The following is a 15,681-nucleotide window of genomic DNA, read 5'->3' on the forward strand; positions in this document are numbered from 1 at the left end:
CCTCCCTGATGCGGATGAGATTATAAGCACCTCTTAAGTCCAGTTTGGTAAAGATGTGGGCACCTTGTAGGCGATCAAAGAGTTCCGAGATAAGAGGTAAGGGGTAGCGGTTTTTTACCGTGATTTTATTAAGTCCGCGGTAATCAATGCAAGGACGTAGGGAGCCATCTTTTTTGGACACAAAAAAAAATCCAGCTCCGGCAGGAGAGGAGGATTTGCGGATAAACCCCTTTTTTAAATTTTCCTGGATGTACTCTGACATGGCAAGAGTCTCTGGAGCAGACAGAGGATAGATTCTGCCCCGGGGAGGAGTAGTACCCGGGAGGAGGTCAATAGGACAGTCATAAGGCCTGTGAGGAGGTAAAGTCTCAGCTTGCTTTTTGCAAAAAACTTCAGCATAGTCCATATAAGCCTTAGGAAGACCGGATACAGGGGGAACCACAGGGTCACGGCAAGGAGTACTGGGAACCGGTTTAAGACAGTCCTTGAGACAAGTACCCCTGTTCTTGATTTCTCCTGTGGACCAATCAAGGGTTGGGGAATGGCGTTGAAGCCACGGTAATCCAAGAAGAATTTCAGAAGTGCAGTTGGAGAGGACCAAAAATTCAATTTTTTCGTGATGAGGTCCGATGCACATTAGGAGAGGTTCCGTGCGGTAACGCACGGTACAGTCCAATCTTTCATTGTTAACAGAATTGATGTAGAAGGGTCTGGCGAGACTGGTCACCGGGATGTTGAACCTGTTGATGAGAGAGGCCAAAATAAAATTTCCTGCATATCCGGAATCCAAGAAGGCCATAGCAGAGAAGGAGAAGGTAGAGGAAGATATCCGCACAGGCACAGTAAGGCGTGGAGAAGCAGAGTTGACATCAAGAACTGTCTCAGCTTTGTGCGGAGTCAGCGTACGTCTTTCCAGGCGGGGAGGACGGATAGGACAATCCTTCAAGAAGTGTTCGGTACCGGCACAGTACAGGCACAGATTCTCCATGCGGCGTCGTGTCCTCTCTTGAGGTGTCAAGCGAGACCGGTCAACTTGCATAGCCTCCACGGCGGGAGGCACAGGAACGGATTGCAGAGGACCAGAGGAGAGAGGAGCCGGGGAGAGAAAACGCCTCGTGCGAACAAAGTCCATATCCTGGCGGAGCTCCTGACGCCTTTCGGAAAAACGCATGTCAATGCGGGTGGCCAGATGAATAAGTTCAAGCAGGTTAGCAGGAATTTCTCGTGCGGCCAGCACATCTTTAATGTTGCTGGATAGACCTTTTTTAAAGGTCGCGCAGAGGGCCTCATTATTCCAGGATAATTCGGAGGCAAGAGTAAGGAATTGGATGGCGTACTCGCCAACAGAAGAATTACCCTGGACCAGGTTCAGCAGGGCAGTCTCAGCAGAAGAGGCTCGGGCAGGTTCCTCAAAGACACTTCGAATCTCCGTGAAGAAGGAGTGTACAGAGGCAGTGACAGGGTCATTGCGGTCCCAGAGCGGTGTGGCCCATGACAGAGCTTTCCCAGACAGAAGGCTGACTACGAAAGCCACCTTAGACCTTTCAGTAGGAAACTGGTCCAACATCATCTCCAAGTGCAGGGAACATTGCGAAAGAAAGCCACGGCAAAACTTAGAGTCCCCATCAAATTTATCCGGCAAGGATAATCGTAGGCCAGAAGCGGCCACTCGCTGCGGAGGAGGTGCAGGAGCTAGCGGAGGAGATTGTTGCTGGAGTTGTGGTAGTAGCTGCTGTAGCATCACGGTCAGTTGAGACAGCTGGTGGCCTTGTTGCGCTATCTGTTGCGACTGCTGGGCGACCACCGTGGTGAGGTCGGCGACAACTGGCAGTGGGACTTCAGCGGGATCCATGGCCGGATCTACTGTCACGATTCGGCTGGCTGGAGGTGGATCCTCTGTGCCAGAGAGGGATTGGCGTGGACTGTGTTGGTGGACCGGTTCTAAGTTACTACTGGTATTCACCAGAGCCCGCCGCAAAGCGGGATGGTCTTGCAGCGGCGGTAGCAACCAGGTCGTACCCACCAGCAACGGCTCAACCTCTCTGACTGCTGAAGATAGGCGCGGTACAAGGGAGTAGACAAGAGCAAGGTCGGACGTAGCAGAAGGTCAGGGCAGGCAGCAAGGATCGTAGTCAGGGGCAACGGCAGGAGGTCTGGAACACAGGCTAGGAACACACAAGGAAACGCTTTCACTGGCACAATGGCAACAAGATCCGGCGAGGGAGTGCAGGGGAAGTGAGGTATAAGTAGGGAGTGCACAGGTGAACACACTAATTAAGCCTGCTGCGCCAATCAGTGGCGCAGTGGCCCTTTAAATTGCAGAGACCCGGCGCGCGCGCGCCCTAAGGAGCGGGGCCGCGCGCGCCGGGACAAGACCTACGGGGAACGGGTCAGGTACGGGAGCCGGGATGCGCATCGCGAGCGGGCGCCTCCCGCATCGCAAATCGCATCCCGGCTGAGAGAGATATTGCAGCGCACCCGGTCAGCAGGTCTGACCGGGGCGCTGCAAATGCGAGGATGTTGCGAGCGCTCCGGGGAGGAGCGGGGACCCGGAGCGCTCAGCGTAACAGTTGTCTTCTGAGGGCTTATTGCCCCTTGCTGACATATGTCCAGTTGAACCTCCCCATCCCAGTAAGCCTTTTGAATACATACAACTAAAACATTTCTACTCTTCGGTGTCACGCTCGGCCCACCTGCATCGGGAGTTAACTCCCTTTGAGGGACTTTGCATGGCCCCCTCCTTGCCCCCCCACACCATAGGGTTTCTGTACAGATTGTTGCTTACTCAACACACCTCTTCTTTGCCCTCCTTCTGTAGAGCTTGGGAGGCGGACCTCGGCTCTCAGTTCTCCCCGGAGCAATGGCAGAAATGCTTTCACCTTTCACATAATTCAATCATACCTAGGAGATCACAAGAGACGAACTACAAATTACTCTCCTGCTGGTATAGGACTCCGGAGCAGTTGCATCGATGGTACCCGTCAGTCTCTGACCTTTGTTGGCGTTGTGGACAAGCAACTGGTACGATGTTGCACATCTGGTGGGGTTGTCCCTCACTGCGTCCATTCTGGACTTCAGTACGCTCTATCACTCACGATATCACCGGTGTGACTGTTCCGGATTCCCCTGAGGCAGTCCTGCTCTTCATGTTTGACATTTCTGCTACTTCCTTCCGGAAATCTCTCTTACGCTATTTTCTGCAGGCTGCTAAGTCAGTTATTCCCCGTAAATGGAGGTCTTCCACGCCCCCGACTGTTGGGGAATGGCTTGCAGAGGTGAATTATTTTCAGCACATGGAGGAGTTAATTGCCTTGACCCCTGCAGAAAATGAAAGATGTACCAAAACGTGGTATGATTGGTCATCCTTCCAGTCTACCTCCGAGTACCGTGACCTATTGGCCTTGGGATCCTCTGTGACGCCATGACCCTTTTTTGGCTACTCTTTCTCTCGTCTGTCTTGGTAACCTTCCCGCCCTACTTCCCTTGTTGTTTCTTGTCTGTCTGTAAGACCCTTGTCTCTGTATGTTGTCATGTCTGCCTGTTTCTGTGTTTTACATACCCTCTTATTTTTCTGTTCTTCACTTTTTATCTATATCCCTCTATTCTTTCCCTTCTGAACCTTGCCGCTTTAGCATTGATGTGGTTATTACATATTCTAAGTTGATGTTCCTTGTTGAGTATACTGATTGCTTTGACATGATGTCCTTCCTGTCTGTTGCGCGAGTAACGGACTCCCTAGTGCTGACCGCACTTTCTGCCATGCACGGTCTTTATGACTTATTCTGTTTTTTTTATCTTGCATTGAGGCCATGCTTAACACCTTGTGCCTGTCACTGTCGTGCCTTGTTATTAATTTTTTGTTTATTGAAAATTATTGAAAATTAATAAAGATTTTGAATAAGAAAAAAATTTACTTTAGGGGTTAAGTAGCTGATCCATCTGCAGCATCTCCCCCTGCCCCCTGTAACAGGAAGCCTCTGATTGGTTGATGCAGGTGCCTTTCCCAGGCTGCAGGACCAATGAGTGCTTCCTCTTAGCTCAGGGGAGATGACATGATAGAGCAGACACTCCATGATCTCCTGGGGCTTCGCTCTGTACTGTGAGTAGTGATCACACTGAGGCTCCGTGCATCACAGGAAATCACAGAAGCAGGACACGTCAGATCCGGGACGGTTGGGAGGTAAGTCTATTATCATAAAAGTAATACACATTGGGGGACATGTATGAAAACTTGTGCAGAGGAAAATTGACCAGTTGCCCATAGCAACCAATCAGATCGCTTCTTTCACTTTTCATTTTTAAATGTGGTGTCCCGGTACAGGACTTGGTCCTGTCCCTGTTTAAAGTCCCCTCAGCCAGAGTTCCTTCACTCTCATAGGGCACTCTTGCAGGGCTTACCCCTGGTCGCCTCGTGTAATTTTTTGTTCATATATATATATTTAATGTATAGGAAATATTATGTATAGGACCTTAGCAGGTCACGTGCCTTTAATTATGATTGTACTATGGTTTAAGGACCTTACAGGGTCATGTGATGTACCCAGAGTTCCCTGGGACAGGACTTACAGGTTTGCCGGCCAATGAGCTTTGTCCAGCCTCCTTAATATATAAGGGGCTGTAGTCAATCAATTCACTCTCTTAGCTCTTGCCTCTCTTAGTTCCGGATTATCAAGCAGCACAAATCTCATCAGCATCAATTCAAGTCAGCTAGGCCAAAGCCTAAGATCCAGCAGCCACTAAAACGTGAGTTACCAAAGCTCAAACTACCTAATCCTGTGTGACTACTACCAGCTAAAATATTATAATTAGTAGCACAGTGGCCTGCATCAAAGCTCATTGCTTCAGAGTCCCATCACAACCTGTGAGGAACCTGTATCCCGATTCACTCTAGAGAGACTGTTATGTTTGAAGACTGTTGTATAAAATCCTCAAGTAAAGTTCTTCTGTTTATTCATAAAATCTGCTGTGGATATTCCGTTATTCTCCCTACCGTTTCTGGGACGGTTGGCGGTAGGACTATTAACACTAAGGAAACCTCGCCCTGGCATCATGACATCTTAGGGTTAATACCAACAGACCCTACACTACCACTACAACACCCTAGACACAATTACTCTCTCCTGCCCACCACATAAAAATGAAATAAACTATCTGGTTGCTATGGGCAACCACTTTTCCTCTTTACAGGTTTTGATAAATTTTCTCCAGTGGTTTTGGCAAAAATTACACAAAGATGGCGTCTTGGGAGAATAGAAATGAGGACACAGTTATTGTGGTGTGTTTATTTTTATTTTTTACCAAATAAACCTCAAACAAAAATTGTGTCTGTTCCTAGGCTTAGGCTGGGACTAAACACAATGTATCTGTGGCGTTTTTCAAAGCCCACATTGCCTTATCTTTGGTGGTCTCCCCCCCCCCCCCTTCCGACAGACGTCTGTCCAGGTGTTGCAAAACTACAACTCCAAGCATGCCCTGACAGCAAATGGTATTACAAATAATACTGAGTATAAACAAATATAACACACCCACAGGGAGTAGTGTCATTTTATTTAAAAAATGCTAAAAAAAAAAATCCCTTAGGTAACAGTCATGCAGAATATGTTAAAAAGCTTTTTAGGTTTCAGCCAATCAGAGAGCAGCACTGCTCAAATAGAACTCCCAGGAGGTAACAGCGTGTCACACATGTGATGTCATAACCATTGTCCACCAGAGAGCAGCACTGAGCAGAAATAACACAGCTCCTGCTCATTCTTCATCAGTGAGGGGCCGATGCTGGACACTGTAGGCGCGCGGGAATGTGAAGTTGAATACATCACTGTGATTGGTAAGTGTCACATTGTTGTGTCCAAAAGGTCTTTAGTGCAGTTCCATGTGCATTTCTATAATAAACATATAAATAATCTATCTTTTGTTTTCCTATCTTAGATGCACTATTTCCAGGATGTGGAGTAGCATTTCCGGACTATCAAGACGTTGTAATAAGGCACATATTTCCGGACTTACAGCAAGAAGTTGGATGAAGGCATAAACCCTCGAATCACGCACATACACAGACACTTTGCCCAAATTCTAGAGGTAACCTCCTTTAGTATGCCCAGAGGAAGGGCAATACAGTAGCCATGGATTCCCTACAGGTTTCCTCCCCTCTGGAGGTTTTTCCTGTCCTGAGTTAGTTACTGTACGCTCTTTGTGAGTGATGGAAGGTTACATAAATCCCCTACACAAACATTATAATAAATAATAAAGTTCCCCTGTTTTTAAACCGTTCTTTGACTTGTTTGACTCATTTATTTTATTTCTGTCTGTGAAAAATTGTGAATTTTTTTTTAAGTGTCCAAAGCATGCCTCAGCAGGCATCACGTGCAAACCCCTGGGGGGTCCTGAGAACCCCCCCCCCTCCCCCCATGTCAGCGATCAGTTCAATTCAGACCGGCGATCTGCGGCGATTCCGGGTCATACGGGTCTCCAGTGACCGGGAAAATAAGGAGGATCGGGGGTGTCTAAGACACCCCCGATCCCCCTGAAGAGATCCTATGGAAGCCAGTGAGTTGTTGCCTAGCAACATATGGAGGGCTACAGTTAGAAGACCACTATACAGTGGTCTCTAAACTGTAGCCCTTCAGATGTTGCAAACTACAACTCCCAGCATGCCCAGACAGCTGTTTGGGCATGCTGGGATATGTAGTATTGCAAAATTTAGAGGGGTACAGTTTGGAGATCACTGTGCAGATCAGTACATGTTGAGAGTTGCAATTTTGCAACAGCTGGAGGCACACTGGTTGGAAAATACTGAGTTAGGTAACAGAACCTAACTGAAGGTTTTCCAACCAGTGTGCCTTCAGATGTTGCAAAAGTACAACTCCCAGCATGCACTGTCTGTCAGTGCATGCTGGGAGTTGTAGTTTTGCAACAGCTGGAGGTTTCCCCCCCCCCCCCCCCCCCCACACACACACTCACACACACATGTTTTTCTCCTTTTACCCCTTATGAAAAGAAAAAGTTGGGGTCTACACCAGCCTGTATGTGTAAAAAAATTAACGTTTTTACACTAACATGCTGGTGTTGCCCCATACTTTTTATTTTCACAAGAGGTAAAAGGAAAAAAAGACCCCCAAAATTTGTAACACAATTTCTCCTGAGAGGGCGTAAAATGCTCTGCCGACACACAACAAGGCTCAAGAGTTAGTGTACTATGTACATTTGAGGCCTAAATTGGTGATTTGCACAGGGGTGGCTGATTTTATTGTGGTTTTGAAATAAATAAATAAAAAAATACACACGTGTGACCCCATTTTGGAAACTACACCCCTCACGAAACGTATTAAGGGGTATAGTGAGTTTTAATACCCCACGGGTGCTTGACAATTTTTCATTAAAGTTGGATAAGAAAATGAAAAAAAAAAGTTTTTTAACTAAAATGCTGGTGTTACCCTAAATTCTTCATTCCCACAAGGGAAAATGGGAAAAAAAAGCCCCCCAAAATTTGTAACCCCATTTTTTCTGAGTAAGAGCATGCCCCATATGTGGATGTTAAGTGCTCTGCGGGCGTACTACACTGCTCAGAAGGAAGGGAGCGCCATTGGGATTTTGGAGAGAAAATTTGTCCGGAATTGAAGGCCTCGTGTGTCTACAAAGCCCCCATAGTGCCAGAACAATGGACCCCCCCCCCCCCCCACATGTGACTCCATTTTGGAAACTAAACCCCTCACGGAATGAAATAAGGGGAGCAGTGAGCATTTACGCCCCACAGGTGTCTGACAGATTTTTGGAACAGTGGTCCGTGAAAATGAAAAATTAAATACCCCTTTTAGGAATTAGGAAGTGAGTGTAGGCATGCGTTAATAGGGGATAAGATTTCTAGGGGCGGAGTACCCCTTTAACCCATTCCCGACCCATGGCATACATGTATGCCATGGGTCAGCTCCCATTCTATAACGTGGGGCCACGGCATGGCCCCTCGTCATAGTGGGTCGGGCCTGGCACCTAGCAATGACCAGGACCCGTGGCTAATAGCGCGCTGCAGTGATAGCGGTACCGCACGCTATTAACCCTTTAGACGCGGCGTTCAAAGTTGAATGCTGCATCTAAAGTGAAAGTAAACTAATGCCGGTTAGCTCAGGGAGCTGCTCGCGATCGCCGCGGCAAAATCGTGGCATCCCGAACAGCTTACATGACAGTCGGAGGATCCCTACCTGCCTCCATGCTGTCCGATCGCCGAATGACTGCTCCGTGCCTGAGATCCAGGCAATAGCAGTCAAGCGGCAGAATCATTGATCACTGGTTTCCTATGAGAAACCAGTGATCAATGTGAAAGATCAGTGTGTGCAGTGTTATAGGTCCCTATAACAAAGTGGAAAAAAAAGTGAATAAACATCATTTAACCCCTTCCCTAATAAAAGTTTGAATTACCCCCCTTTTCCTATTTAAAAAAAAAAACTGTGTAAATAAAAATAAAAATAAACATATGTGGTATCTTCGCGTGCGGAAATGTCTGAATTATAAAAATATATTATTTATTAAACCATACGGTCAATGGCGTATGCGCAAAAAAATTCCAAAGTCCAATAAAGCGTATTTTTGGTCACTTTTTATATCATGAAAAAATAAATAAAAAGCGATCAAAAATTTCAATCATTACAAAAATGGTACCGCTAAAAACTTCAGATCACGACGCAAAAAATGAGCCCTCATACCATCCCATACACAGAAAAATAAAAAAAGTTATAGGGGTCAGAGCATGACAATTTTAAACATATAAATTTTCCTGCATGTAGTTATGATTTTTTCCAGAAGTACAATAAAATCAAACCTATATAAGTAGGGTATCATTTTAACCGTATGAACCTACAGAATAAAGTGAAAGTGTAATTTTTGCCGAAAAATGTACTGCGTAGAAACGGAAGCCCCCAAAATTTACAAAATTGTGTTTTTTCTTCAATTTTGTTGCACAATGAATTTTTTTTTCCGTTTCTCTGTAGATTTTTGTGTAAAATGACTGATGTCATTACAAAGTAGAATTGGTGGCGCAAAAAATAAACCATGATATGGATTTTTAGGTGCAAAATTGAAAGAGTTATGGTTTTTTAAAGGTAAGGAGGAAAAAATGAAAGTGCAAAAATGGAAAAACCCTGGGTCATGAAGGGGTTAAGGAATTAAAAAGTTAGTGTAGGCATGCCTTCCAAGCAGGTAGAAAAAGAACAGTTGGGAGAAATGGTAGGATGCAAAGCAAAGTTTTGTTGGGACAGATTTTGGGTGTGTTCTCGCCCATTAAAAAAATTACTTTAGGGGGGCGTGTCTAGCCATGGTTGTATGAGGACGTGCTGCTGAGGAGCTCCTGCCTGCCGTTAGCTATTTTTGCCCTTCTTGTGCCGTGCCTATGGGGAATAGATCGAGGAACAAAAAGAAGAAGGTCTCTGGCATCCCTCCACCACTTCCCATGTCTCTCGACACTTACTTTACCCGGGCCCAGCCCTCCCGCACGGGGACCCCGCTGCCTGCTCTGATGCCCGGCGCCATCTTGGAACAGCGGAGCGGTACACGCACGGCCCCTCTGGAAGCCACGGCTCTGATACAAGGCCGCACTGAAGAGGAGTGCGCCCGCCCTCGGGATCATCACTGCTCACCTCCGGAGCGTTCCGGTGCTCCTACGGCCATCCCTTCTGAAGCGCTGCGTCCTATGGCTCCTGCCCCTGCTCTCCAGCCCTCCGGCTCTCCCAGGTCGCAAGATGGCAGCACGCAGCAGGCCCACCTTCCTGACGTGGCTCCCGCTCTGCTGGTGTGCGGTCTAGAGCCTGGACCCTCACGGAGCCAGATAAGAGGAACCCCTGAGAGACCCCCAGCCATGGAGGTGCTTCTTGTCACCGGTCCCCCCACATTGGACTTGCTCACAGGGGATACCCTGTTAACCCCCACGGTACCTCACCTACAGCCTCCACTAGGCCCATCCCCACCCTCCTGGAGGGGCACTAAAGCTATGCTGCATCTGGATGTCCCTCTCCTGAGACCCGAGGGGACTTCTCCCCCAGGGTCTCCCCAAGTACCTCGTGCCTTCCTACCGCCACCATCTCTATTACCTGCTGGCCTGGCAGCTGGGTCACCTTCCCCCCCCATGGGTGTCTGGCTCTTCCTGGGCTGCTGGCTCACATTCTGCCTCATCATCTCCTGCAGGGTCTGCACTGGCTGCCTCCCCTCCGGCCTCTGCACCTTCCAGCCAGGGGCCATCACCCTTGCCCCCTCCTGGCCCTCAACTGCCTCCCACACACCAGGAGGTAGCCTGCAGCTTGGGTGCCACCCCACCACTTTTCCGCTCTTTATGCATTGTGATGTGGTAGTGCCTCCTGCCATTGCGGCCTCCTCCTGCCATTCCCTTTCCGTTCCAATGGCCAGTCCCGCCCCCTACTTCACCTCCGGCGAGAGCCCCTCGCTCTGGACTCCCTCCTAGAGACTCTCGCAGACCCTGAGTGGCCCCTCAGTCTCGCCAGTCGCAGCTGCCCTCGGTGGCTGCTGCTTCTCGTAGGGCCTCGCAACCTCCCACTTGATCTTTCCACTAGAAATGTGCTATTTAGCAGTTGATTGCTCATTTTTATTAATGTTATCTTCTGGTGCTACTGATAGTTGCCATTTGGGGATTTGGGATTATTGTATTAGAAACTGTAATGTCACTATTCTCTCTACAGTGCCTCTAATTGTGCTTTTTGTATGTTTTTCCCCCTTTTCATCTGACTCATTTTCATTGTCCTCTAGAACTTTTGGGCTCTTTTCAGCTACTGTTACATATTCAGCAGTGTAGTGGGTTCTGTCTCTCTCGCTACCTGACTAACTTTACCCCCCTATAGGTATAGGGCTCCTGGGGACGATCTGGTCCTTGGGACTTCTTCCCTCCTTTACTACTTATTGTTCTTGTTAGTTTCCGCAGCAGTAGTCTCTTCTCTCTGTCTGTCTACTGCTTATTTCGTTACCCCTCTTTTTTCTTTTCTTCTTTCTCTTCTCTCTTGTTTTGTTGGTCTGTCTTGTGTAGGTGTTTGCTGCTCTTGTTGTGTACTTGTTCTCCTTTTGTGTTGCTCCTTTTTGTTTTTCCCCCTTGTCTTATCCCTGTGTTTTGTTTCCCCCCCCCCTTTTTTATCTGACCCCCTATAATAGCACCTCATTCCTGTACTAACTCTGTTTTTTTGTTTTCTCTCGGTTTCTCTAAGTTTCTCATGGCAGATCTCAAGATTATTTCTTTTAATGCCAAAGGCCTCAACACCCCAGAAAAAGGGACATTTTATTTAAAAAAAACAATAAAATGGACAAGATGACGCGTTTCGAGGGTAAACCCCTCTTCATCAGATCAGCATAACATACATAGGACACATGGCAAGTTTAAATACAATGTGAACAGGCGCCAAAAACACAAGTGGGCGTGGCTAGAATGGTCAAAGGTCACTACAGGTGTAGCCCTTACACACCTAGCATAGAATCAACAATCATAAAAACATGAAAATATAGTAAGGAAAGGATGTACAATTGTATAGTGTGAACCATGGTAGGCTAAAGGGGTGGATGTTCTGTGATGCTGCATTGAAGCAGCGACATATATAAGTGCAGATAACGGCAGCACTCATCCCGAGATGATTGCTAGGGACGCGTCGCTAACCACATGGGAGTCGGGGGGATAGAGCCAATCAGCGACGTACAGCTGCATTGACCCATCAGCGGACTGCGCGGTCCGGCCAATCAGCTGGCATTGCCGCGCTGTTTGCAGGAAGCGACGCGTCCCTGCTGGTTGTTAGGGACGCGTTGCTATGAATGGGACGATGGAAGCGAGGCCGTCATTTACGAAGGTCGGAGTTACTAGCCCTACCCCGTGACAAAAGGGGCGGAACATGATAAATAGGCAGCGCGATTAGAACTAGAAAAACACTCATAGGGGTGGGCTAAAAGTTAAGGGCCTACAGCAGTTGCAAATGGACTGCCAGAAATAATAAAATTTAAAGAAAAAGGGGGGAATAAGGAGGGGGAGAGGAAAAGGGAGATTAATAGGAATGGATCATAGACCCATGATTATCAGATGAAGCGTGTCTAGAGAGCCATAATAAATCAGGGCATAGGGGTAACATAACCAAAATGTAAGAATATATGAGTGGTAACAAAACCATGACTGTTGAGACCCAATTAGCTCCGAGCAGGCTATAACTACCCCTCCCCCTTACTACAATAATTAATTAAATAATAACTGACACAACAACAATTCAACTTTTCCGTGGGTGGGGATCGGCCAAAGCTTTATTTATAAAATTACTTATATAAATAACAATTTAACTGTAACAAAGACACCGATTGGCTTCTTGCCAACCCGAGAGGTGCTGCCACACTGTCCTGTGTGGAGGTCTACCCCGGGTTGACCCCGCTTTCACCGTCTTCTTACCGCCAAGCTGTGACTTACAATAAACAGAGATACAAAAAGGGAGGGAGGGAGGGCAAAACTCCGGGTCCTGGGCAGATTGAGGGGGTAAGGGAGGCACCACAGCTATAAATACCCAGGGGAGGGCCCCTGAAAGCCCGGGAAACTATTAGACCCCTGATTGGTGCACTCCTTCCCCCCCACCCATGGGACATACCACTATAGTTAGCAACAAGTTTTTACAGGCGGGGGAGGGGGCTAAAAAACATTGCCTGTATATTTCTTAACCCCTTAACTGCTCACCAGTCAGGGGACAAGCTAGTTATGCACAGCTTGCCCCTCCAAGCTGTCTATGACAAGTATACACATAGAAGTGTAGAATAAAATAGATAAGATGGTTTTAATATAATGATAATAAAACCGGACGTAAGGGGGCAATAAATCACCAACAACCTCGTCGAAAAGAGTGTGACATATAAAGCAGAAGCCCAAATATCTATGGTAAATTAGATAAAAGAATAACAGTATATAGGAAAATACGGTAAAAAAATTGATATAAAATGAAAGTAAAGATATAAATGTAAATATTATAAATATGGATATAAATCTATATATGTATAAAATTCATGGATATAAAATCAATATTAACATAAGGGAAATCAATATAAATATAAATGTCATAAATATAAAATTTAGAGATATGGAGTAAACAAACCCATTATAAATACGCAGTGTTGGGATGTTGGTAAAACCACATAGAAGCACACGTTAAATAAGATGCAAAATATGTTAAAATGTAAACACTCGATAAATTAGTGAGTAAATATTGGACCAAAAGTATATATAACAAATATTGAGTAATTGATACAAGAGAAACAGATAACCCTGTGGACAGATAATAATAATATTGGTGAGGATTACAGGGAGCATTCAATAAGTTCATTAAGGCCTCCGGGTGCAAGAGTTTTGAGTTTATAGATCCAAAAGTTCTCTCTTTTCCTCAATGTACTGAATCTTTGCGGGTCCTCTTTTGAGATGCCTTCAATAGGTGTAACCGTAATGCATCGGAAATCTTGCTTGTGTACCTGAAGCAGGTGTCTGGAGACACTGTGTAGCAAGAAACCATGAACGGTGTTGCTACGATGTTTGTTAATTCTTTCCCGTAGGCAACGGATGGAACGGCCCACATATTGGAGTTTGCAAGGGCATTCCAGTAGATATATCACATATTGAGAGGAACAGTTTAAAAAGGTTTTGATATTAAAATGCTCGCCTGTTTTGGTGGACGTGAATTTTTTAAAGCGATTATTAATACTGGCACAACATTTACATCTTGTGATGCCACATTGATAGCTACCTATACTGGTCAAAAAATTATTAGTCTGGCCAGAAGTAGCAGCTCTTAGTCGGCTAGGGGCGACTATATTGCGTAGAGTGCGCCCACGTCTAAAAGTGACCAAGGGTTTGTGGGGTAGAATGTCACATAGGTAGGGATCTTTTAATAGGATCGACCAGTGTTTGGATAGAATTTCCTCAACCTGCGTATGTTCCCGTGTGAAGGTGGTAATAAAATTGGAGGACCAGTCATAGTTTTTGGAATTGTTGCGTGTTGTTTTAGACAGACATTCGGCTTGTGTCTGTAAGCTTGCCTTCTTGTATGCCGACTCTATAATGGCCTTAGGATATTTCTTCGCTTTAAAGCGAGTTTTAAGAGTGTTGCTCTGGAGTTTGAAATCTTCCAAAGAAGAGCAGTTCCGTCTAATTCGCTTGAACTGACCTTACGGGATGTTAGAAATCCATTTTTTGTAATGGGAGCTAGAAAAGTCCAAATAGCTATTGCTATCTACCTCCTTGAAAAAAGTGCGAGTGCTTAGTCTATTGGCTTCGTCATGAAATACGACAACATCTAGGAATTCTGCATTATTGTGAAAGATATTATGAGTAAAATGAAGTCCCCATGTGTTGGTATTAAGATCATTTAAAAACTCTTCAAGCTGTGGGGAGCTCCAAATCTGACCCTCTCCGTTTTTTTCACGTGTTGTCTTCTGAGGGCTTATTGCCCCTTGCTGACATACGTCCAGTTGAACCTCCCCATCCTCGTAAGCCTTTTGAATACATACAACTAAAACATTTCTATTCTTCGGTGTCACGCTCGGCCCACCTGCATCGGGAGTTAACTCCCTTTGAGGGACTTTGCATGGCCCCCTCCTTGCCCCCCCATACCATAGGGTTTCTGTACAGATTGTTGTTTACTCAACACACCTCTTCTTTGCCCTCCTTCTGTAGCGCTTGGGAGGCGGACCTCGGCTCTCAGTTCTCCCCGGAGCAATGGCAGAAATGCTTTCACCTTTCACATAAGTCAATCATACCTAACAGATCACAAGAGACGAACTACAAAATACTCTCCTGCTGGTATAGGACTCCGGAGCAGTTGCATCGATGGTACCCGTCAGTCTCTTACCTTTGTTGGCGTTGTGGACAAGCGACTGATACGATGTTGCACATCTGGTGGGGTTGTCCCTCACTGCGTCCATTCTGGACTTCAGTACGCTCTATCACTCACGATATCACCGGTGTGACTGTTCCGGATTCCCCTGAGGCAGTCCTGCTCTTCATGTTTGACATTTCTGCTACTTCCTTCCGGAAATCTCTCTTACGCTATTTTCTGCAGGCTGCTAAGTCAGTTATTCCCCGTAAATGGAGGTCTTCCACGCCCCCGACTGTTGGGGAATGGCTTGCAGAGGTGAATTATTTTCAGCACATGGAGGAGTTAATTGCCTTGACCCCTGCAGAAAATGAAAGATGTACCAAAACGTGGTATGATTGGTCATCCTTCCAGTCTACCTCCGAGTACCGTGACCTATTGGCCTTGGGATCCTCTGTGACGCCATGACCCTTTTTTGGCTACGCTTTCTCTCGTCTGTCTTGGTAACCTTCCCGCCCTACTTCCCTTGTTGTTTCTTGTCTGCCTGTAAGACCCTTGTCTCTGTATGTTGTCATGTCTGCCTGTTTCTGTGTTTTACATACCCTCTTATTTTTCTGTTCTTCACTTTTTATCTATATCCCTCTATTCTTTCCCTTCTGAACCTTGCCGCTTTAGCATTGATGTGGTTTACATATTCTAAGTTGGTGTTCCTTGTTGAGTATACTGATTGCTTTGACATGATGTCATTCCTGTCTGTTGCGCGAGTAACGGACTCCCTAGTGCTGACCGCACTTTCTGCCATGCACGGTCTTTATGACTTATTCTGTTTTTTTATCTTGCATTGAGGCCATGCTTAACACCTTGTGCCTCTTTC

This window comes from Hyla sarda, unplaced genomic scaffold (assembly GCF_029499605.1).
Source record: "Hyla sarda isolate aHylSar1 unplaced genomic scaffold, aHylSar1.hap1 scaffold_1120, whole genome shotgun sequence".
NCBI lineage: Eukaryota > Metazoa > Chordata > Amphibia > Anura > Hylidae > Hyla > Hyla sarda.